This window comes from Cervus canadensis, chromosome 1 (assembly GCF_019320065.1).
Source record: "Cervus canadensis isolate Bull #8, Minnesota chromosome 1, ASM1932006v1, whole genome shotgun sequence".
Classification (NCBI taxonomy): Eukaryota; Metazoa; Chordata; class Mammalia; order Artiodactyla; family Cervidae; genus Cervus; species Cervus canadensis.
In genome coordinates, this window is record NC_057386.1 from 13,230,256 (window position 1) to 13,253,966 (window position 23,711).

The window sequence follows — 23,711 nt, forward strand, 5'->3', positions numbered from 1 at the left end:
TCTCTCAAGATGACAGAGAGTTAGAAGGAGCCCCTTTCTGCCTAGGACACACTCGCTTTACCCATGACAGAGCAAGGAGTCGAGGGTCACCGGCCACTTCCTGGCTAATGGCCCGCGCAGCATTACACAGTACTGTTTGTTGATTCAGAAACACGAAAGCTGGAGCTCACCAAGATTTTGACATCAAGTATAAAGTGAGTCATTCTTTCATTTCCTAGCACTCTGATAAAAAGGGCCAGCTCTTAAAACTCCTTTTTAGACTTTAGTGGAAGTCGACTCATCCATCTCAACAAGTTAGGTAACATAAGTTCTTGATCAGATTTATCTAAGAGTTCTTCACTTTAAAATATATATATATATGTATTTTTTGCTTCTTTTAAGTTTGGGTGAACCATGGCCGTCTAGAATTCCTGTTGTTCCTGAGCAAAGAGAAAACATCATCATCGTTTAATTTCTTTAGAATTAATCTGACGATCTTCAGGGTGTTGTTTCTTTCCCAGAATGAATCATCTAGAGAAGTAAGATTGGCCAAACAAATGTAATTTGATGACAACCTGTAAGAATGCCGTTTAAGCACTTAATCTAAACGATTAATCTCCAAAGGCTGCTCCCCACCCGATGTCACCTATACATGCACATGTGCATGCGCGCGCACACACACACACGCACACACACACACACACACACACAGAGTTTAGGTCTGATCATACTTGCTGTATTAAGGTCAGATCCAGGTGTTTCTGAGCATTAGATTGTGTATTTTTACACTCCAATTAACTGATCTGTGTATTTATTCAGAAGTGAATGTACCAACTGGGGAAAGAGAAGTCACCATCAACTTGTCTGCTAATATAATTAAGGTGGGGCTTCCCAGGTGGTATTGGTGGTAAAGAACCAGCCTGCTGATACAGGAGACGCAGGTTCAATCCCTGGAATGGGGAGATCCTTTGGAGGAGAGAATGGCAACCCACTCTAGTATTCTTGCCTGGAGAATCCCATGGACAGAGGAGCCTGGTGGGCTACAGTCCATAGGGTCGAAAAGAGTCAGACAGGACTGAAGTGACTTAGCACAGACTCGTAATTAAGTTATTGAAGACTTCAAATGCTTTGGGGTCTTGTTTGCTGGATTATCTAGAGTTCTTCAAAGCTCTCCAATATTTTCTAGTTCTAACCATCATGATGGGATTTATTAATATTTACTTATTCTTAAAATGGCCAAGTTTCACTTATCTCTTGACTCTCTTACGGAAGTGTTTCCAACTGGTGTAGATGGTTTATAGAGATGGTGGTAGGGCCTCTTAATGAATATTGTGCCTGTGCTTCCTGAAAAGTATCATGGAGGACTGAAGAGTCCCTAGAAAGCGCAGAATTGCACTGCTCCCTTTGCCTATCTGAGCCATCTCCGACTTCATATCTTAGACAGATTGTGAAAGTTGCTTGTCCTGACCTCTCAATCGCAGCAGTGAGGAGCTGGGTAGTCACTCTGTGTCACAAGATCTTGGCTGAATGTGGCCTGGCAGTCACCTTGCTTTTATGTGCGTAATAAAATAGCACTCTGTGCCTCGGCAATGCATATCCCATGAAACCTTTCGTGTGGAAAGTAAGAGGCTTAAAAATTCAGTTTCAGTTTTGTATGCTTGGATTGCTCACAGTCACATTCCACATGCAGAGGAGGCAAAGAGAGAAATTAGATTTATCTAGTGCTTTCTTGCTTTAGTCCTCGTAATGGTCCTGTGGGTTGGATATTATCGTCCCATTTTACAGATGTGGATTATGGATGCTTTCATGGCTAGTCAGTGGCAGACCTGGATTCATGCCCACGCTGGTCAGACTGCAGAGCCCAGAGTCTGCTTTTCCAGTTCTGGCTTCTCTAGAATCCCAAAGCTGGAAGGCGCATTGGAGGTTATTTTGTTCTATCTCAATAAGCACACACACACACACACACACATTAACACGTTTCTTAAAGATTAAATAACTTGTTCAGGATTATCAAAGGAAATAATTGGGATAGGGTAGTTTTCTTGTTCCAGGTGAGCTAACAGAGTGATATAAGTTTTATCTTCTGTTGAACAATCAACTTTACCTAAGTATTAAACCAAGAGACATTCCCCAGCTTAACTTTGATAGATGAATCATACTCCTCTTTGAAAAGAACTTTTATAGTTCATGCTCTAAAAAGAGAACCACCCCTACACTTTCAGAAATTATTCCTTTTAATGGCAGTGACAACCTTTGGCTTTTCATAGACATCAGCAGCAGAGATGTTCACTGATGGGCTCCTGTGGGTTTCTCAAAATTAGTGTCTGGAAATAACAGTGGGAACAGGCAAGAGCCACCATGTTTTTGGCACATTTCGTTGAACACCTGAAACCCTTCACATGGAGGTAACCAAACCAGGGAGGATGAAAAGTGATCGGAATGTGTTGTTTGGTATACTTTCCCTTCTTGCTGCGATAGCTGCTCCTTGGACACTTGTGTCTCACCTTTGCCAGCATTGCCTCGGAGGCAGTTTACAAACCACACACACAAATTCATATTGTTACTCTAGCGTCACACCTCCTGTGGGGGCTCAAATGAATTTTCTAACTTGAGAAGATTATTTTTTCGACAGTGGAGCTCTAAAATATTCTTTTCAAAATTAAAAATTGTCCTCCAGAGACACTAAACCGTCATCAAAATAATGGAAAAAAAATGCAAACAGACCTATGTTCCACAGCAGAGATTCAAGGATGTTTCACTCTATATTGACACCAGGGGAATAAACATGGAATGCTCTAAAACGAACCATTTGAAGGAGACCCCACTTAACTGGGGGCTTCCCTGGTAGGTCAGCTGGTTAAGACTCAGCCTGCAATGCGGGAGATTCCAGTTTGGGAAAATCCCATGGAGAAGGGATGGACTACCCACTCCGGTATTCTTGGGCTTCCCTAATGGCTCAGATGGTAAAGAATCCACCTGCAATGCGGGAGACCTGGGTTCGATCCCTGGGTTGGGAAGATCCCCTGGAGGAGGGCATGGCAACCCACTCCAGTATTCTTGCCTGGAGAACCCCCATGGACAGAGGAGCCTGGCGGGCTACGGTCCATGGGGTCACAAGAGTCAGACACAACTCAGCGACTAAGCACAGCATAGCACCACTTAATTGGATGTGTACATTCAGGTCAATCTTTTTAAAACAATTTTTTAAAAATTATGGTATGACACGCGTTATGTAAAATTTGCCATCTTTGACCATTTTAAAGTGTAAAGTGTGATGGCGTTAAGTGCAGCCACCCCGTAGGCCATCATCACTACCATTCATCTTCAGAACTGTTCATCTTGTGAAACTGACACTCTGTACCTATAAACAATAACTCTCTATCCACCTCTCCCCAGCCCATGGCAACCACCTTTCTTCTTTCTGTTCATGCACTCACTACTCTAGGGATTCGGTCAGCATTTTTTTTTTCTTTCCTTTAAAGCATTGGTTATATTACTTTGTCATTAAACTCATACATCATTTCCTGAAACAAACTCAATAAAACTTGAATTAACGGAAAGAATTTTTTTTGGAATTCTGCTTTCTAAGGAGGAAAATGACAAGATGGACCTGTATCCATATTTGGGATGGCATTAATGACTTGATTACTGACCTATACCTTGGCAGCGACATCTGAAGTGCTTGACAGTTTTAATTCAGGAGTCCTCCTATACTGTCACTTAACAGAGAAATCATATTTTTTGTTTGAAATACTTGCTATGGAAGGAAAAAGTACCGGCATATTTTAGAAGTATTTGCAACAGAGTTGGCACTGACATGTGTTCTCTTAAAATAAAAGAATAGTTGACTAATAATAATGCTTTATTCGTATACCAGGTGGAAACAGACCTGAATTGGACACTTTTTCTAAATAAAGAAGTATAGTTAAAATGTTAGCTTCTTTTTAAAAAAGGATGATGTTTAGTTCAGGAGAAAAAATTTGTCATTATGACAGCTTATCAATAAGTCAACTTTGTAACATTTTCATTGTTGTCAATCCGCTTAGTATGTCAAGATCACTAGCCAACAACCTGGATTTCATTAGATTTTATAAGATTATGGTCCTGCTGCTCTCAAGGAGCAGTTTGTGTCTGGCACTGTCCAAGGAAGGAGTGGGACGTTGGGACTTCCCTGGTGGTCCCGTGGTTAGGACTCCGTATTTCCACTGCAGAGGGTGAGGGTTCGATCCCTGGTCAGGGAACTACGATCCTCCATGCCATGAGGTGTGACCAAAACTCTTTTTAAAAAAATAAAGTAACGGTGGGTATAAAAATTTTGGTCTTCAGTCTGAGAATTTTGCAGTATGCCTGGGACACCTTACAGATGTCTGTTTAATCTGTAATGCACTGAAAACCCAGAAAATAACTCTTGTTAAAGTAATAATTAGCAGTTTAACCAAATAAGAAAAAACACGATAGATGCTTGAGAAAACAAGACTTGTAATCACCTGCTTATGTGGACAGGTAGTTCTGGGAACAGGGGTTATCACTAAAGTCTAAAGCTTGTACTTGAGCCCCTGGGCATGTCTTCTGAAACGTGTTACGTTCCCTATGGTGTGTAGCCTTGTGACTTGTGCCTACATCAGGAACATTTTGCTGAGCTTACCCTGGTCTAAAATGATGATGATGATGATGATGGAGCTGATGAAAAGGCAAAGCCATTCATGTCACCTAACATTTATCATCATTCCAGACTTTCCAGCCTCCATAAAAGTGACATGGGGGATAAAAGTGGTGTTCTCAATACCTGAAAAGTGCTGTGAAAATAGACTGTACTTTTGCTCAACAAGACAGGTTTAAAGATATGAAATAGAGTTATTTAATCCCCCCAAGTGCAAAGAGTTTGATAACTAGAATTGTGTTTAATCATTGGGGTACAGACTGTACTGTGTACACTGGAGACCCAAATCTTGGACTATTGAAGGTTATGATGAATACTTTTTTTTGATGTTATATTTTCCCTGCTCTTAAAAAGGCATTGTGCCCAAAATGAAAAACCTTTAGATTCAGGATTCAATAGTTCACCTCTTTTGGACTGTGTCTGATGGAAACTTGGATGCAGCTGAGTGTAATTATGTTTTTCAGCAGTATGACTTATGGTGCTGCAGAGATGGGTGTTTCTTAGAGATTTCTTGCCAAGTTTGGCTGAAAAGGAGTTTGGTTGTTGTTTCCTTAAAAAATAGTAATTAGGCTATTAGTTATCCAAATGGAATAATCCCCCTTAAGCCTTTTCAAGAAACACACTTCCAAAAGGGTCAAGTATATTTAAAATCAGCCATTATTTACATAGTGTTCAGCCTTCTGCCTGAGCTCTTTTAATCAGCTTTTTTTTTTTTTTAATGTTGTTTATGTCTGTCAGAAACCATCTTATATTTTAAAGGGATTCAGGTACATGCATGCTAAGTTGCTTCAGTTGTGTCCACCTATGGACTATAGTGCCTGCCAGGCTCCGCTGTCCATGGGATTCTCCAGGTAAGAATACTGGAGTGGGTTGCCATGCCCTCCTCCAGGGGATCTTCCCGACCCAGGGATCAAACCTGCACCTCTTATGTCTCCTGCATTGGCAGGCAGGTTCTTTGCCTCTAGCACCACCTGGGAAGCCCCCAAAGGGGTTCAGGAATGGTTCTTATATCAAAAGCAGCCAGATCTGTAGCTTCACAGAAGTTCATCCTAGAGTCATCTATTTTTCATCTGCAGAACAACCACATCCAGTGTCGTCCTGGCCTCTGGACAGTCTCTGCTGTGGATCTGGAGAAGGCATGGCCCATGCTCCTTGCAGGCATCTATCTTTGAGAATGCTTAAGAGCAAAGGAAAAAAAGAGTTAGGAGTGGTGGCCAGGGCTAATGGATTGTGGTTCCAGGGTAGAAGCCAGGCCAGTGTTTTGATCACTGGGTTCAGCATCCACCCTGGGTGTCTCTCAGATCTCCAGGCTGGGGTAGAACCTGTTCACCCTGATGGAGATGCACTTTGCCGCCACCCTGTGCCCCATGACGTACCTTTTGGGTGTGTCTCATCTTCAAACTGGAAGATCAGCTTTCTCTCCCTGTGGTTGGGTCTTTCTGAATGGCAGCTCAGCCACACCTTACAGACTTCATGTTTTAAGTCCTGGTAATTGCGCCACCTCTCACAGTGAGTAACATTGCTAAAATGAGGCATCACTTTCAAACGTGATTTTTCTTTCATTTTCTGCTACCCTTCATTTTGCATTTATCTCCTGAAGCCAGAGTCCTTCTATTGCCCTAAGTTGGGGTTTCTGGCTTTGGGTGTTGTGGTATGGTGTGGAATTAGAAGGATTGGTTGAGGCTTTGCTGTTTGATTGTCATGAATTGATTTAAGAAGACTGGATTTTTTTTGTGCCTCAGTTTCCTCAATTTTCAATATCCCTCTTTTAAAATTTTTTCATTCTCGTATAATTTTAAAGGTTATAGTTCTTTACAGTTATTACAAAGTATTGGCTATATACCCCCTGTTGTACAATACATCCTTAAGCCTATCTTATACCCCCTAGTTTGCACCTCCCACTTCCCCACTGCTATGTTGCCCCTCCCCACTGGTAACCACTAGTTTGTTCTCTGTATCTGTGAATCTGCTTCTTTTTTTGTTCACCAGTTTGTTGTATTTTATAGATTCCACACATGAGCAATATCATACAGTATTTGTCTTTCTCTGACTTATTTCACTTAGCATAATGCCCCCCAAGTCCATCCATATTGCGACAAATGGCAAGATTTTGTTCTTGTTTATGGCTGAGTAGTATTCCCATACCCATCTTTTTGCTTCCATGAGGGTCTGATCACTTGACATATAAGCCCATCTGGCAAATGTAAGAGACAATAATAATAATAATAAAATAATAATAATTAAAAAGTATGGGTGCTATCTGAACACCTGGTGATCCTGCATTCCCTGAGCTGTGCATGAAATGACATGATCTCATTACCTTTAAATACCCTTATTTTAGAAATCCATCTAATATAATATTCACTTTTGGAGTCTGTACTTTGCAAATGGCCCGTGGGAAAGAATCCTGAGGTTTCCAGGGTGATCCGAGTTTGTCCTGTGGAAACGTTATGTCATAGTAACAAATGCTTAAGGATTAGTTTATTTCCAGTCCTGCAGAGGCTATAAATTGCTTCCTAAATTTTTATTCTCCAACATCATGATGTTTATGTTGCTATGGTGGTGTGTCTCTTGCTTGGGTGTCAAGATTGTCATTGGAAATAGATGGGCCAAAATAACAGCGTAACAGGTGGCTGTGCTTTGTGATATTGTTTGTAAAACTATTTTATGAAGTCCAATGCGAGTAAATCACACAACTGTGCCCTTTACTGTATTTTGTATTTTAGAACATTCTTTTTTTTTTTTTTTTTGTCGTAACACATTCTTCCTCTTCCTGTTTTATATATAACCTTTCCCCTTTATCAAGCAGCACCAAGCTGATTTCCTGTAGTAACACAAGGCAAGATTTCAGCTCATTTTATTTAGCCGTGGCTGTCCCTTCCTTATTTTGTGTAACTGGAACCCTCCTCCTAAAAATAATCCTTCTTTTTTTAAATCTGATTCTTTTTATAGCTGAAGTGCTCATTTAAATAAGCCTCTTTTTAATATGCCATTGATATATATATATGTCAATACATACACACACACATACGTATATACACACATATTTGTATACACAGACTTCCTTCCCAGTCCTGTGGACTTCCTCTGTTACTGACCTTTCAAAAATACTGAACACGGTACTCTAGACCAAGGGTCAGTGAACTTTTTCTGTAAGAGGCCAGATAGAAATATTTTAGAGTTACAGGCTGTAAGGTTGCAACAACTAAACTCTGACCCTGAGACACGAAAGCAGGCGGAGACAGTATGTAAATGAATGGGTATGGCCGTATTCTGGTAAAATTTTATTTATGGACCCTGAAATCTGAATTTCATGTAATTTTCACATGTCATGAAATCTTATTCTTTTGCTTTTTTTCACCCCATGCATAGCTCATGGGTCATACAAAAACAGGTGTTGGGGGTCTTTCCTAGTGGTCCAGTGGTTAAGACCCCGTGCTCCCAATGCAGGGGGCCCCAGGTTCAGTCCCTGGTTGGGCAAGTAGATCGCACATGCCACAGGTGAAAAAAATAGATCCCACATGCTGCAGCCAAGACCCAGTGCAGCTAAATAAATAAATAAATAATAAATATTAAAAAAAAAACCCAACAGGTGTGGGCTGGCTTGGGCTCAAGGTATTGAAGGAGCAGTGCTGAAAATATGGAAACTAGTTACTTCAGCACCTTATACTCTGTTGATGCTTTAGTATTAACATCGTCAGTTTTGGAAGCTGCATCAGTTTTGACTGACAAGGTGATCAGTTCACCCACGTGACCTCCTGGCAAAGCTGTCTCTGCATCCAGATTTTTGTTTGAAATCTACAAAAACAAGCAGCCTGATAGCGACAACAACCATTATCGTAGGACTTTGAAATGTAAATGTGATGAACAGCATCTGCTGATTTCAAGTTTGACAAAATGTTTTTGGTTCATGCTTCTGTTATTTACTGTGTTAGCTAGTCCTCTTAACTTAGTGCCAGATGTGATAAGCATGGCTTTCTGTCTTGATCCAACAGCACAGCGACTTTTCAGTCACATCCAAATCCTAAAATATAGGTCATCGCTGCTTACCTTGGTTGCAGAAACCATTAAGCACTCGGGTATAGAGATGAAGCCCTCAATTATATTAATAAGATTAAGAATGGATTATTCGCTACTTCCTCATTAGTTTTAATTTTTTAAAATAAGGTTCTCATGAGATATTTTGTGAAACAGTTTAACCAAGATTATAATTTACCATGCAGAGGAGAAAATTTAGTAAATGGTGAAGCCAATTTTTTTTTTTTTAGTGTACAAACGTTTGATTAAAATCATATATTTGTCTGTGGGGACATTTACTTAGCAAGGCTTTGCTTTTTCACAGAAGAAGGGAAAACAGAGAGGACCAACATTTATGGAACTTTCTAGTATGCCAGGACCACTGTGTTTATTACCTCATTTCACCTTTGCAGTCATCCTTCAAAGCATTCGTCACTCGGTCATGTCCGGCTCTTTTTACCCCATGGACTGTAGCCCGCCAGGCTCCTCTGTCCATGGAATTCTCCAGGTAAGAATACTGGAGTGGGTTGCCATTTCCTTCTCCAAGATCCTTCAAAGTGGATCCTTTTATCTCCATTTTATGGATGTTGAAACTGAGGCTCACTGGATTTGCCGAAGTCACCCAGAGAATCGGTGGCAGAGCTGGCTTCTGATGCACAGCACTTTGGTTACAAATTTCCATTTGCTTTCTCCAACAACACCATTGCTTTCCACAGCCAAAGAGAAGTTGCCCCTCATTCATTATCAAGTTATTTGTGTTAATTTAGATAGTTGATCCTAAAAGGGATATATGTTCCTGAATTTGTTACTGGGATGATATATTTCTGGAGTATACATCTGTAGAAAGTGTGATATAAAACAAAAATATTGACCTCCTTAGTGGAAAGAGTGTGTTCAAGTTGTAACTACTTGCATTTGCCGATCTTAGGTAAAACTGGAAACTAGATTCAGTTTTCGATAACCTTACAGTAATATAAATCTTGAGGGAAGCCTTAATTGTTTTTAGAAAGCTTCTGTGTTTATCTCAACTCTACCTTGTAAAAAAGGCATTTCAAGATGTCATTATATGAATATTCAGAAACTAATAGAACCTAGATAAAAATATGTGATAAATTATAGATATCATTTACATTGGGGATTAAAAATACATTACTTCAAGTGAAAAACAAGTCTTGGAAACAAGTTCTTTACAGTTCCATGTGCTCTTAATTCCTTAGCCTGAGCCCTTAAAAGCAGATTTATAAAAGGGAGATGAAACAACTTCTCAGGGTAAAAATGTGAAACTCTAAAAGTATTGATATTTTAATTGTATGAAATTGATTCTTTAATTATAGCTGGTGCTGGGAATGACAAAACCCTTGCTGAAGTTGTTCCATGAGGAAGCTGGTTTTTTGGCTCTCTGGAGCTGGTGGCCACTCATGCTTTAGATTATAAGCTCTTTGGAGGATGGTGATTGTCATGCCTCTTTCTAAAAAACTCTTCCTCTTTTTCTTTCTTTTTAATGGTGTTTTGCACACTGTGGTTTCTTAGTTAAGGCTGACTACTAATTTATGGTCATTTAAATTCAGATCCACAAGTCTGTTCTCTTTGTCTGTATCTCCATTGTGTGTGCTTAGTTGGTCAGTCATGTCTGACTCTTTGTGACCCCATGGATGTAGCCCACCAGGCTCCTCTGTCCATGGGGATTCCTCAGGCAAGAATTCTGGAGGGGGTTGCCATGCCCTCCTCCAGGGGATCTTCCCCACCCAGTGATAGAACCCAGGTCTCCCACACTGCAGGCGGATTCTTTACCATCTGAGCCACCAGGGAAGCATCTTCATTGCTGCCCTGCGAATAGGCGCATCAGTACGACCCTTCTAGATTCCATATATATGTATTAATATGATATTTGCTTTTCTCTTTCTTACTTCACTCTGTATAATAGGCTCTAGAGTCATCCACCTCATTAAAACTGATTCAAATGTGTTGCTTTTTATGGCTGAGTAATATTCCATCGGATGTATGTACCACAGCTTCTTTATCCATTCATCTGCCGATGGTGGGATGAATTGGGAGAGTAGCATTTAAACATATACTTTACCCTACGTAAAATGGATGACCAGTGGGAATTTGTTGTATGATGCAGGGAGCTCAAATCCGGTGCCCTGTGACAACCTAGAGGCATGGGATGAACTGGGAGGGGAGAAGGAGGTTCAAGAGAGAGGAGACGTGTGTTTACCTATGGCTGATTCATGTTTTTGTATGGCAGAAGCCAACACCATATTGTAAAGCAATTATCCACCAGTTAAAAAAATTAAATAAATTCAGATCCAATTTTTGTGTTGATTGTGGTTTGAAAAACAGGAGAAAGGTATATTAATTGCTCTTTTAAATGTTTTGTTTTTTATTGAATAGTTATGAAGCAATACACCCATCTACTCATTTGCCCAGTTTAATAAGTAGAATGATAACAAGTTCATTTAGCCCTCTATGTGCCCCCAACTGATCCCAGGCTCTCTATATACGTGGCATCCCAGAGGAGGTAGTCTTTAACAGCTTGCTGGGGTTTTTCTCTATTAACTTTTTGTCTTGAAATATAATTCATATAACATAGACTTCATTCTTATAAGTAAGTGTACAGATCAGCAGTTTTAGTGTATTCACAAAATTGTATGGCCATCACTGCTCTTATTCCAGAACATTTCTACCACTCAAAAAGCAACCCTGTACCCACTGATAATCACCTCCCCAGCCCTTGGCAACCACTGATCCACTTTCTATCTTTACAGATTTGCATGTTTCAGACATTTCATATAGATGGAATCATGCAATACATGGGTCTCTGTGTCAGCTTCTGTCCCTCAGTATGGCATTTTCAAGATTCCTCAATGTCGTGTGAGTTAGTACTTCATTCTTTTTTATAGCTGAATATTACTTCATTGTAGGGATATATCACATTTTGTTTTTACAGTTATCAGTTGATGGACCTTTGGATTGTTTCCACAGTTTCCGTTCTGCTGGATAGATACACCTACTGGTGGAATTGCTGGGTCTTGTGGAAAGTCTGTTTAACTTATTGAGGAACTGCCAGAGTGTTTTCCACAGTTGATGCACTGTTTTAAATTCCCACCAGTTGTGTATGAGTGTTCTAGATTCTCTGAATCCTAGCCAACACTTGTTACTTTCTTTTTTAAAAAATAATTTTTAAAAATATTTATTTATTTGGCTCTGTAGGGTCTTGCTTGCTGCATGTGGGCTCTTTTGTTGGGGCTCGTGAACTTTAGTTGTGGTGCTCCAGCTCAGTAGTTGCATCACAGAGGCTTAATTGCTTCATGGAAGTGGGATCTTATTTCCTCAAACAGCGATGGAACCCGTGTCCCCTGCATTGCAAGGTGAATGCTTAACCACTGGACCACTAGGGAAGGTCCTACTTTCTGTCTTCTTTATTCTAGTCATCCTTAGTGGGTGTGCAGTCGGAGCTCAGCGTGGTTTGGATTTGCATTTCCTTAATGATGAGTAATACTGGACATCTTTCCATGGGCCTATTGGCTATTTGGATATCTTTGGAGAAATTTCTATTCAGGTTACGTTGTCCTTCTATTGTTGGGTTCTAAGAGTTCTTTCTGTATTCTGGATGTTAGACCCTTATCAGGTAACATGATTTGCAAAAATATTCTCACATTCTGTGGGTTGCTTTTTCACTTTCTTGATAATGTCCTTTGAAGTGCAACAGTTTTAAATTTTTATTAAGTTCAAGGTATCTACTTTTTCTTTGATTTCTTATGCTTTTGGTGTAATATTTAAGAAATCATTCACTAAGCCAACATCACGAAGATTTATACTTATGTTTTCTTCTAAGAATTTTATCATTTAAGCTCTTACATTCAGGTCTTTGGTTCATTTTGAGTAGTTTTTTGAATATGAAGTGAAGTGAAAGTGTCCGTCGCTCAGTCGTGTCCGACTCTTTGCGATTCCATGGGTGTAGCCCACCAGACTCCTCGGTCCATGGAATTCTCCAGGCAAGAATACTGGAGAGGGTAGTCATTCCCTTCTCCGGGGGGTCTTCCCAAGTCATGGGTCAAACCTGGGTCTCCTGCATCGCAGGCAGATTCTTGACCATCTGAGCCAGATTTTTGAATGTGATATAGAGTAACAATCTAAATTCATTCTTTTGCATGTGGATACCCATTTTGTCGCAGCATCATTTTTTAAAAGCCTACAGCACCAGTATTCCCAGATGGTCTCCCATCCAAGGACTTCCCAGGCCTGATCCTGCTTCACTTCCAAGATCCAGTGAGGCTGGGTGTATTCAGGGTGGTATGGCCATAGACTCAGCATCATTTTTGAAAAGACTCTTTTCCCTCTTCTATGGCAGAACTCAATCTTTTTTACTCAACATTTTGATCCTGAGATTGAAACCCATGGCCCTGATTCGTTCATTTTTATGGCTGTATGCTGCTGCTGCTGCTGAGTTGCTAAATTGTGTCTGACTCTGCGACCCCATGGATCATAGCCTGACAGGCTCCTCTGTGCATGGGATTCTCCAGGCAAGAATACTGGAGTGGTTTGCCATTTCCATCTCCCGGAGATCTTCCTGACCCAGGGATCAAACCCACGTCACCTGCTTTGGCAGGTCGATTCTTTACCACTGCGTCACCTGGGAAGCAAAGCCCTTATGGCTGTATAGTGCCCTTCATATGAATCTGCCATAATGTATTTAATTCATTCTTCAATCCATGCACAGTGGGTTGTTTCCAGAGTTTTGCTTTTCTGAACACTGTGGCTGGGAACATACTTGAGCATGTGTTTTACTTCCCACGTGTGAGAGTCTTTCTGGGGAATATGCTTAGGAGTGTAGAGTTATGCACATGTTTCCCCAAAGTAATTGTAATATTTATGTTCCCATGAGCAATGTAGAAGAGTTTACATTTGGGAAAATTCAGTGTTTAAATATTCTATTTGTTCAGTGTCGCTTTGAAAAGTCATTACCTAAAGGGAAGAAGTAGTAAAATTTGCAAGTGGGATTTGCCTCTTAGGCTTCTGATATTTTGTTAGCAAGAATTGTTCTAAACAAGCAGAAGGCCAATAGCTGGAGAACTGAGTATCCAAAGTATCTCTATAAATTTGTAAGTATTAGTGTGAGGCTTAAACAGATCTTTAGCTGATTGAGATGATGACGCTTTTGCTAGTAGTAAATAAGGGTGTGTGTTTGTTCATTAAAGCAACATCGCACCAACCTATTATTACTCTCTTACACAGGGTCTGGAGCTACTATAGTGTAGCAGTTGGCAGAATCAGGGAACTAAGGGTAGAGGAGGGAGGATTCCCTTTCTTGGAGCCTGCATATTAGTGCAGAATAGCTACGCTAAGACCAAATTGTGTCCATGTTGATGAGAAACATACCCTATCTCATCCTATAGCATTATGCGAAAGAGTTGACTGACAAAGTTGAGTAGGTGGTACCTAGAAAAGGAGATGAAAGTGTTCTCTGCTTGTGATTACGGGGAGTTACACCTGGAAAACACAACAGGCTCTATACTGGACCACCAGTGTGGCCCAGGTAGACAGGTGTCAACAGGGATAGCCATGTAGAAGGTGAAGAAAGGCCTTTGGAAGGCAGACAGATGGGAGAGATGCAGGCAGCTTACCTGGCAGCATCAGAGAAACATGTGGGAAAGTGCTCCAAGTCAGAGTGGGACTCAGGGACAGGATGTCAGTTACAAAGCAGGAGTGACGGAATAGGAGATTGGTAAAATGCCCCAACCCTAGGGGCACTCGAGGCAACTTGATCTCAGGAATAAGTTGATCTTATGCCTAGTGTTATAGACTGAATGATTATGTCCCTACCAAACTCATATGTTGAAACCTAATCCCCAATGTGATGGTATTTAGAAATGGGGTTTTTGAGAGGTGATTAGGTCGTGAGGGTAGATTTGTGTCATGAGTGGGATTAGCATGCTTATAAAAGAGACCCCCAGGACTTCCCTGGTGATCCAGCGGCTCAGACCCCAAGCTCTCAATGCAGGGGGCCTGGGTTCAATCCCTGTTCGGGGAACTAGATCCCACATGCTACAACTAAGACCCGGCGCAGCCAAATAAATAAACCCAGACCACCTTGAAGGTCGTCCCATTAATTTGAATAATAAGTCCAAACTCCCTAGCAAATATCCTTGTCGGATGGACTCTCAACTCAACTTTACAGCCCTATTAGTTGTCTTCTCATTCACACATTCATTGCCTGCCACACCAGACTCTGTATATAGACAGCCCCAGCCCTTGTCAGCTGCCGTGCAGTTGAGAGCAGAGGTCTGCAAACTACATTCTGAGGGTCAATTTTTTTTTTTTTATCAATAAAGTTTTAGGGGAACACAGTCGCATTGCTTTGCTAGCACACTGTCTATAGCTGCTTTCTTGCTACAATGGCAGAGTATAATAGTCATGACAGCGTCTGCATGCTAAAATATTTGCTATCTTGTTCTTTACCACTCCCTGGCCTGGAGTTAGAGAGAGCAAACCACAGAAAAGAAACACAAATGGCTAGGAATAATGACAGGTCACGAGGAATGCTGTGCAACAGAGAACCGCCGGCAGAGGGGAACCTCGTTCTGGAGGGTGCTTCCGGGGCATCTTCATGTACAGCCAAACTGAAATTCTCATCGTTTTCTAGCTCTCCTCTATGTGTTTCTGACTCCCAGTCTTTGCCCGGCCTCCCCATCTACTATGCTCTTTTGTTGCCATCCACTGCTATCAAAATTTTACCTTCCCCTCAGGGGTCAGATGGGAATCTTAATTCCCTGACCAGGGATTGCACCTGCAGGCCTTGTATTGGAAGCACGGAGTCTTAACCCCTGGACCACCAGGGGATTTCCATCTCTTGCTTTTCTTTAGCTCGGGAACCTCTCTGGGTGTCACTTCCATTAGATATGAAGTTTCTTAATACCAAGACTCACGTCTCATTCTTCAAATCCCTATGGTCAACACACCCTTTTTTACAGTGAGTTTAAGCCTTTTTGCATGACATTTAAAGTCCTCCAGGGCAGACTTCTCCCAGCCTCATCTTCTGCCCCTGTCCTATCCTTTGACCAAATCAAACTAATTATGGTCCCCCAATGACTATGTAGCTAACTTTTAATATCTCTTCTTTTTACTGCCTTGGCTCTCTTGAAAAATCAGAGCTAATGAAATGTTGGCTATTACAGTTCTATGAACATGGTTATGTAATGGCCTCACAAGGCCCTTAATAAATGAAATCTAAAATGTTACATCTTTTCAAACCCAGAAACTCATTCAAACTTTATTCTCTTTGAAGACTTATAACATTTTTTTGAAGATCATGTTGTCCTCTTCTTTCTTCTGAATGATTTGCCAGGAACTTTGGTTGAAAATGATAAAGTCCCAACTTAGATAGGATAAATATGCAATAGTCACGTCTTTTGGAAGGAAAACACTGACTTTTAAAAATCACTCTTGCCTGAAAAACAAGCCTGAATGTTTTTTATACTTATGTGTAAAAATGTACTGCTATTCTTTGCTCTCATTTGTGTGTTGAAGAATGATTGCAGAATTGAAGGCACACCAATATCAGTGTCATGTATGTTTAATATGTAAAATAGCATGACAGTGACTGGACTCTTAGGAACACAGGTACTAACTAAAACACTCATTTAACTTTCCAAATAATGCTTTGTCCTTTTCTTGTGTAAGTGTGACCCCTTTTCATTGTTCTTATGAATGCTATTTTATTTACAATGAAATTTTGTATAATTTCAGTCACTGTCAGATTAAGAACCTATGGTTGCAGCTATAGATAACTTAAACCTAGGGAAAACAAAACAGTCATGGGGAGTTGGGCGAGATACAGTATATTTCTGCCTAGATTCTTCAGCCCCTTGCCTCTCAGTACAGGGATGCTGATATAACTGGATAGGGTCCTACCATATTTGAAAATGGCTTAGATAGTGAAGAATCTGCCTGCAATGCAGGAGACCTGGGTTTGATCCCTGAATCGGGAAAATCCCCTGGAGAAAGGCATGGCTACCCACTCCAGCATCCTTGCCTTGGAGAATTCCATGGACAGAGGAGCCTTGTGGGCTACAGTCCAGGGGGTCACAAAGAGTCAGACATGACTGAGCGACCAGCATGAGCATGAATATATGGAAAGTTCAGTTTTTGCTGCACCACACGCTTTTAAAATTTTAATTATTTATGGCTGTGCGGGGTCTTCATTGCTGCGTGAGCTTTCTCCAGTTGCGGTGCGCAGGCTTCTCACTGAGGTGGCTTCTCTTGTTGCAGAGCACAAGCTTTCAGGGCACTCAGGCTTCAGCAGTTGTGGCACACGGGCTCAGGAGTTTCAACCCACTGGCTCTAAAGCCCTGGCTCAGTAGTTGTGGTCACAGACTTAGTTGCTCTGCAGCATGTGAGATCTTCCTGGACCAGGGATTGAACCTGTGTCCCCTGCATTTCAGGGTGGATTCTTAACCACTGGACCACCAGGGAAGCCCATTTGTACACTTTCAAAATAACTTCTCGTCAACTGTCCTGCTGAGAGCATACTTTTGTACTCGGTACTGTGAAAAGTTCTTTCTGGTTTCCTGTAGGTATGGAGGTTCCAACAGCTTGGTCAATGGAAAGAGGCAACATATTAGGGTATTCTTCCCTTGGGAAGTGCGTGTGATAAATCTCACCAAGAGATGATTTGAATCTTAAGGCTACCAAGCACATAACCTCATTATCAGGGGATGATTGGGTAGTAGATTAAGATCTGTTTATTACCTTGTTGTAGACTATTCTAAAGGCCCCCATACCTATTTTGCACCCTCATGGACTGTAGCCCATCAGGCTCCTCTGTCCATGGAATTCTCCAGGCAAGAATATTGGAGTGGGTAGCCATTCCCTTCTCCAGGGAATCTTCCCAACCCAGGGATCGAACCCAGGTCTCCAGCATTGCAGGCAGATTCTTTACTGTCTGAGCCACCAAGGGAAGCCCATACCTATTTTTATTAGAGACTAAATTTCTAACTTGTTCAATTGGTTTGTTTATGGCAGCACTGCTCTGCTGTTCCTAGGAGAAGACAATTTTACATTTAAATGGAATATTCTAACTTTGCCTAGTAAGTAATGACCTAGAAATTACAATGCAGGGAAATGGGATTTCAGTGTTTCATGAAAAAAGTTCCTATCACAAGAGCATCACATTTTTCATTCTTTGGCTAGGTAGGCAGATTTCTGCATATTCCATGAAACAGTCTTTCTGGAGGAGGAGGAAGCAAAAATGAAAGATATCAGCAAGCAGGGATGGCAGTCATTTTCGGGACTCTACTTAATATAAGCATGATGAAAATGAAAGCCTTTGACCAGAGAAAACAGGCAGGACTGATGCCCTGGGTTGTGTTCGGAGGTCATCAGCCTATGAGAACTTCCTGCTACTTGGGTCTAGCTTGGCATTATTGAGTAACCTGTTCTTTTTATGCCAGCTGATCGGTAAGGAGCAGAGGACAGCACCCTCTTTGCCCAGATTAACACTAGATTGATAAGTCAGTAAATTTAAGCAGAGACTTTACTGTGGCTTGTAACCATGAATAAAACCTTGCTTTGAGGAAGAAGGAGAAAAGGAGAGGAAAAAAGTGGAAGCAAGAAAGTTGTCAGGGTCTTCCTGGGTGGCTTAGCCTCCATGCTCCCAATGCAGGGCGCCGGGGTTCCATCCCTGGTCAGGGAAGTAAACCCTGCATGCCATAAATGAGAGTTTGTGTGCATAGCTGAAGATTCCACTTGCCACAACTAAGATCTGGTGTAGCCAAATAAACAAATTAGAAAAAATAAATATTTTTTAAAAAGAAAGATGGCAACAGGAGGTGGGAAAAGACAGGCAGCAGGTGCAAAGGGTGAGGGAGAAGATAGCTACATCTTGTGGAGAGGTAGACACTTCTCCAACTTGGTCAGTCAGCTCTGCTTCACTGGCACAGATTCTAGAAGTTTCCTAATTCTTAGAGCGTAGATAGGGTGTATTTCCTAGGAAAGACAGATTTATATCCAGCAAACATCATCTCAAGTTGCCGTGCCAGACTCTCGGATCCTTCTCTGCGTCCTTGTCTCAAGTTTTGTCGATTCAGTACATGCTTTAGAGCTAAGAGTGAAGCCAGTCTTTCATCCTTATTTGGGATACTTTCTAGTTTTGACCTTAAATATGGGATCAGGAGAATTCTGAGAAAGGGAAGACCGTATTTTTTCCTCCATTACAGAGTCAATGGACTCATTAAAAAAAAAAAAAAAAAAATCCTTTTATACCAGAATGATCCGCCTCTGGCTGTACATAGAGCACCAAGTTATCAGAGACCTTTTTTCCCTTTGTGCTCTGAGCGCTTGACATCAGTCTGCCTTTGATCCCCAAGGGGGTAGCAGGAAAGCAATGCTTTTCACATTGGAGCTATAAAAAGGCACTCCGTGGAAAGGAATATATTTTATTGATCAGTGATCAGTGAGTCTTTTTTAATGGCATGCTTTGTATTAAATGTGATTTGAAAACCTTCAAAGGAAAATTCTCAGGAATTATTAAGTCATGGCCTGTCAGCATGCCTCTGAATGCAGCCAGAAGCAACGGAACAAAAAAATCTCAATGTGTAGCCAGATTTCTACATTCTTGGAGACCCACGACATGAATCCGTTCAATTTTCTACTTGTATTTTTATTTCCATCACATTTCCTAACATTTAATATATTTTCTCCCCAGAGAAGCACTTAGTGCCTTAATATTCAGACATATTTTCCAATATTTCTTCTAATCAAATCAGTAGTCCTCGGGGCTTCCCTGTTAGTCCAGTGGTTAAGACTCTGCTTCCAATGCAGGGGGTATGTGTTCAATCCCTGGTGGGGGAACTAGGATCACACATGCCTGCGGGGAAAAAAAATCAGTAATCCTTCACTTATATAGTCTGTATGTAGCTGAAGGAAGATCAGAAATGCCTCATGTGGGTGCCCATTCTTATCCCAATGATTAGAATTTTATCATCCATGAATAATGCATTATCCATGATGTTAACTAGAACATACTCAGCTCCAGTCTCTTTGGCTGGGGCTCTTTTAAGGTCTTTCTGGGTACAAAGGGGAAGACGGCACTTTGGGAGATCTCTGCACACCCCTCCTTGGCTTCTGCTCTTCCAGGCAGGCTGAACGTGGGCTTTCTTCTTTATGGCACTGGTGAAGACTTGGCAGGTGGCAAAAGAACTCTTAGTTTTTCACCCCGTGTTGGATGCATTCACACATACAGCCTGTATATAAGATCGAAAGCCTTTTTATCTTGGTGCCAAAGACTTGGGAAAAGAGGATGGTAGCTTTCAAAATCCGTTTATGTTATTCCTAACCTCTTTGTGTAGTGTGTAGTATGATGTTAGGGGAAAAACCAGCTTGCTCTAACAGAAGACACCTCATCCAGGTTATGGCGGTTCTTAAATCGCCTTATGTGAAGTACCACTCTTTTTGTGACCTTAGAGAAGCTATCTTAACCTTCCTGTGCCTTAGTTTCCCTACTGCCTTGAAATGTGGCAAAGTTACACTGTCCATTGATCTAGTCAGTATTTATCAAGGTCTGGAAGTACAGAGGTGAGTGAGCCAGCAAATCCTTCCTTGATGGGAATCATAGTCTAGTAGGGCCAAGGCAATTAGAGACCTTCCAGAGATAATATTGAGTGGAGAATTCCACGTATCGATGATACACGAGGCCAACAGGAAATGACCTCAAATTGAAGTTAAGATTCACAGTATGAGAGATGAGCTTAATATCTGCGAACGCTTGGAACCCAGAAAGGTGAGCTGGTGTAACTTGCAGGAAGTATGACTCACTTGTGAATGTAATGAAGAAGGCTTAAAGCAAATCATCTGAAGAAAGGCTGTACCGATATATGCTTAGAAAGACTTAAAGGAGAGGCAGAGAAAAAAACAAAACAGCATGTCCCCTGGCCTGTCCTGGGAAGAGAGGAGCTCATAGACCTTTGACATTGTCCAGCTACTATTACGTACAGTTGGAAGGAGAAAACAAAACAAAATAAGGGGATTTCTCTGGAGGTCCAATGGTTAAGCATCTACACTTCCAGTAGAGAGAGTGAGGGTTCTGTCCCTGGTTGGGGAACTGAGAGCCTGCACTCCACTCCGTGTGGTGAGGCCAAAACAAACAAAACAACAAATAAGGCTTCAGAGATAGACTGAGTTTAGATCCCAGTGCTGCCACTTCTTACTAGGTGCTTGACCTTGGACAAGTCACTTCAACCCTCTGAGCTTCAATGTGCTCATCTTTAAAGGTGGGCACAGGGAACTTTACTTGATGCTCTTTAATCACTTATATGAGAAAATAATGTTAGAAAGAGTAGATCCATGTATAACTGATTCACTTCACTGTACACTTGAAACTAACACAACATTGTAAATTTACTATACTTCAATAAAATTTTTTAAAAATTAAAAAGAAATTTCAAAAAGGTGGGCTGAGACAAGGAACTGTATTCATCATCTTGTAATAACCTGTAATGGAAAAAAATCTGAAAAAATACATATGTATAAAAGAATATATATATACATATGCATATATATATATATATAAAGAAATCACTTTTATGTGCACCTGAAATTAACACCTGAACATTGTAAATCAACTCTGCTTCCATAATAAACACAAATAAATAAATATAAATAAAAAAGTGGACTGAGAAAGAGTGGTCGTGTGGACGTGCCTCAATGGCCTCTGTGTCCTGATCACTTAGTAAATGTGAGCTCTGCTCTAAGGAGTGAAGCTCTGATTTGAACTCAGCAGCTCTGTCTTTGCTCCCAAGACTTCAGCATCCTTGCATTTTTTTTTTTTTTAATGAGAAAGAATACAAAGAAGAGCTGCATTTTAATTGTTTTACTGCTCAACTGCTAGCTGTTTTGATAGATTGAACAAAGTCCATTGATTCTTCGTGGAGGAGTGCCTGCTGGAGAGTGTGAGTCAGTGTCTGCGTTATTAACTTGTTCAGAAGCTTTTTGTGGCAGATTGATTTAAAAGCTCCCAACAACATGGGAGGATTTTATTTAATAGAAATATTGTCAGGACGGCATTGAGATTTTGAGTTTGGCTTTCAAATCAAGCAATACAAGTTGAATAAAGGTCTTTCTTCTGACAGATTGAAGAATCACGATGGATTGCGGAAATACTCTCCATCATCTTGTAGGGCTTTGCCTGGGGGAGGTAATATTCCCCTGGAGCACCCTGACCCCAATCAGCGGGCACGGCTTTCTTTTCTAAAGGTGAGCATGTGGGTTTGATATAGAGAGCTGGTGAAATATGGTCACTAGTACTTTCAACTTATAGGGTTACGTGGTTCTGGGGTTAAGGACAAGTGAAAGAAAGTTGTTAAAGAAACGAAGAATGTTTTCATAGTGCCTTCAAAAGGAGGCTCCAGATTGGTATCCTCCAGCCTGGAAGGAAGATATTGTTGGAGTCTCACATGCAGAGAGTCGTAATGTTCCTTCTTGAGTGTCTTGGTCCTTATTTGGACTCGGCTGAAACATCCGGATCAGTTTCACAGAAGAGGTTTTGAGTAGGTTCCTTGCAACCCTGAAAGTCACACTTCTCTGAAATTGGTTTTAACACCAATCCAAACCCCACTGGTGTTCCTGTTATGTTTTACAGCTATTTATATGCCCTTTAATAAATGACCTCTGGAGAGAAAGAAGGATCGCTAGTTCATTGTGCAGGAGGATCAGGCCCTCACAACTGGCCACAGCTTATTCAAAACCTGCATTGCTTCACCAGAATTTCTGACATTAGGCAAACTTCTTCTTAAAGGGCCAGCGAATAGCTTTTTCTTTTTTTTTTTTTAACTTTGCAGGCCACGAGGTCTCTGGCACAATCCTTCAATGCTGCTGTCATAGCTCAAAAGTAGCCATAAACAGTAGGTGAGAGGGATGAGTGTGACTGTGTTTTAATAAAACTTTATTTACCAAATAGGCCATTGGCCTGCCACCCCTGGTTCGCTAACATCTTCATAGATCATCATAAACTTCCTGTAACCTTGTGAGTGTGAAAATTACACTTTGGAGTAAAAAACTCATTTGAATATAAATTTGTGTTTAGAGTTTCCTTATTGATGTATCACAATGTTTTCTTACAACGTACTTAGTTTTTATTTAAACATTCCACATTTATTGCCTCAAAATTGGATTCCTCATTTTCATTACTTGGTAAGGACACCCATGTTTGATAGGAAACAGATTGATTGATGATGTTGGAATTCCTATTCATGGTGAAGTTCACTTTTACTTGCCAGGGACGTTTTCAGCACCCTGTTCCGGGTGTCTCTTCTTTGTAGCAAATGCAAGCATGGGGTCCACTCTGGAGGTGCCATACCAGACCACTCTCTTAGTCTCGATTCCCACCGGGAGAAATTCTTCTGGTCATAGTTCACGTTAATACCTAAGGCTTTGTGGCACTGTGAGATCCTGGCTGCATTACTGCTTTCCCACAATTTATAGTCTCTCACTATTAAAACCTCCGATTGCTCTCACAAGAGCGTGTGAGCCAGGTTTGCCGGATTTTCAAAGTCATCCTCTATTGCACGTGAACACTGGCTGCACCCGGAGCTTGGCTGTGAACTGATTATTCTCACCACGACCTGTTAACACAAATTCCATCACTCCCAAGGCTAAAAATATACCATATTTAACACTTGGAAGCAAAATTCCAAGCAAATATATAATGTGCTTTGATCGAATCCTTGTTGAAAATGTTCATGGTGGAGTCAAATGCTGACTTTTAAGGTGGAAGATTACCCCTGATAGCTCAGTTGGTAAAGAATCCGCCTGCAATGTGGGAGACCCCAGTTCGATTCCTGGGTCCGGAAGATCCCCTGGAGAAGGGAACGGCTACCCACTCCAGTATTCTGGCCTGGAAAGTCCATGGGGTCTCAGAGTCAGACACGACTGAGTGACTTTCACTTAGGGTGGAAGATTGCATTCCTTCTGTGAGCAGGTAGATAGAAATCAATTCCCTCTTATCAATTGATGTAATCACTGAGACTGATAGATGCCTCAGCCTCAGCATCCAAAATCC

General features: G+C 41.1%; 1 protein-coding gene and 1 pseudogene across 4 annotated transcripts in view; one reads left to right on the plus strand and one right to left on the minus strand.

Moving 5' to 3' along the window:
• PITPNC1 (phosphatidylinositol transfer protein cytoplasmic 1) overlaps positions 1-23,711 on the plus strand; it is a 262,354-nt gene that overhangs the window by 11,601 nt on the left and 227,042 nt on the right. Inside the window, exon 1 of one of the 4 annotated variants that reach the window (XM_043464319.1) lies at positions 22,536-22,558. The exons of the other annotated variants lie outside the window; for them this stretch is intronic. The gene's annotated coding sequence lies outside the window, so the exon portion shown is untranslated. Of the gene's footprint in view, positions 1-22,535; positions 22,559-23,711 lie in introns of those variants that run through there. 4 annotated transcript variants of the gene reach the window in all.
• On the minus strand, positions 12,849-12,966 carry LOC122424710 (annotated as a pseudogene).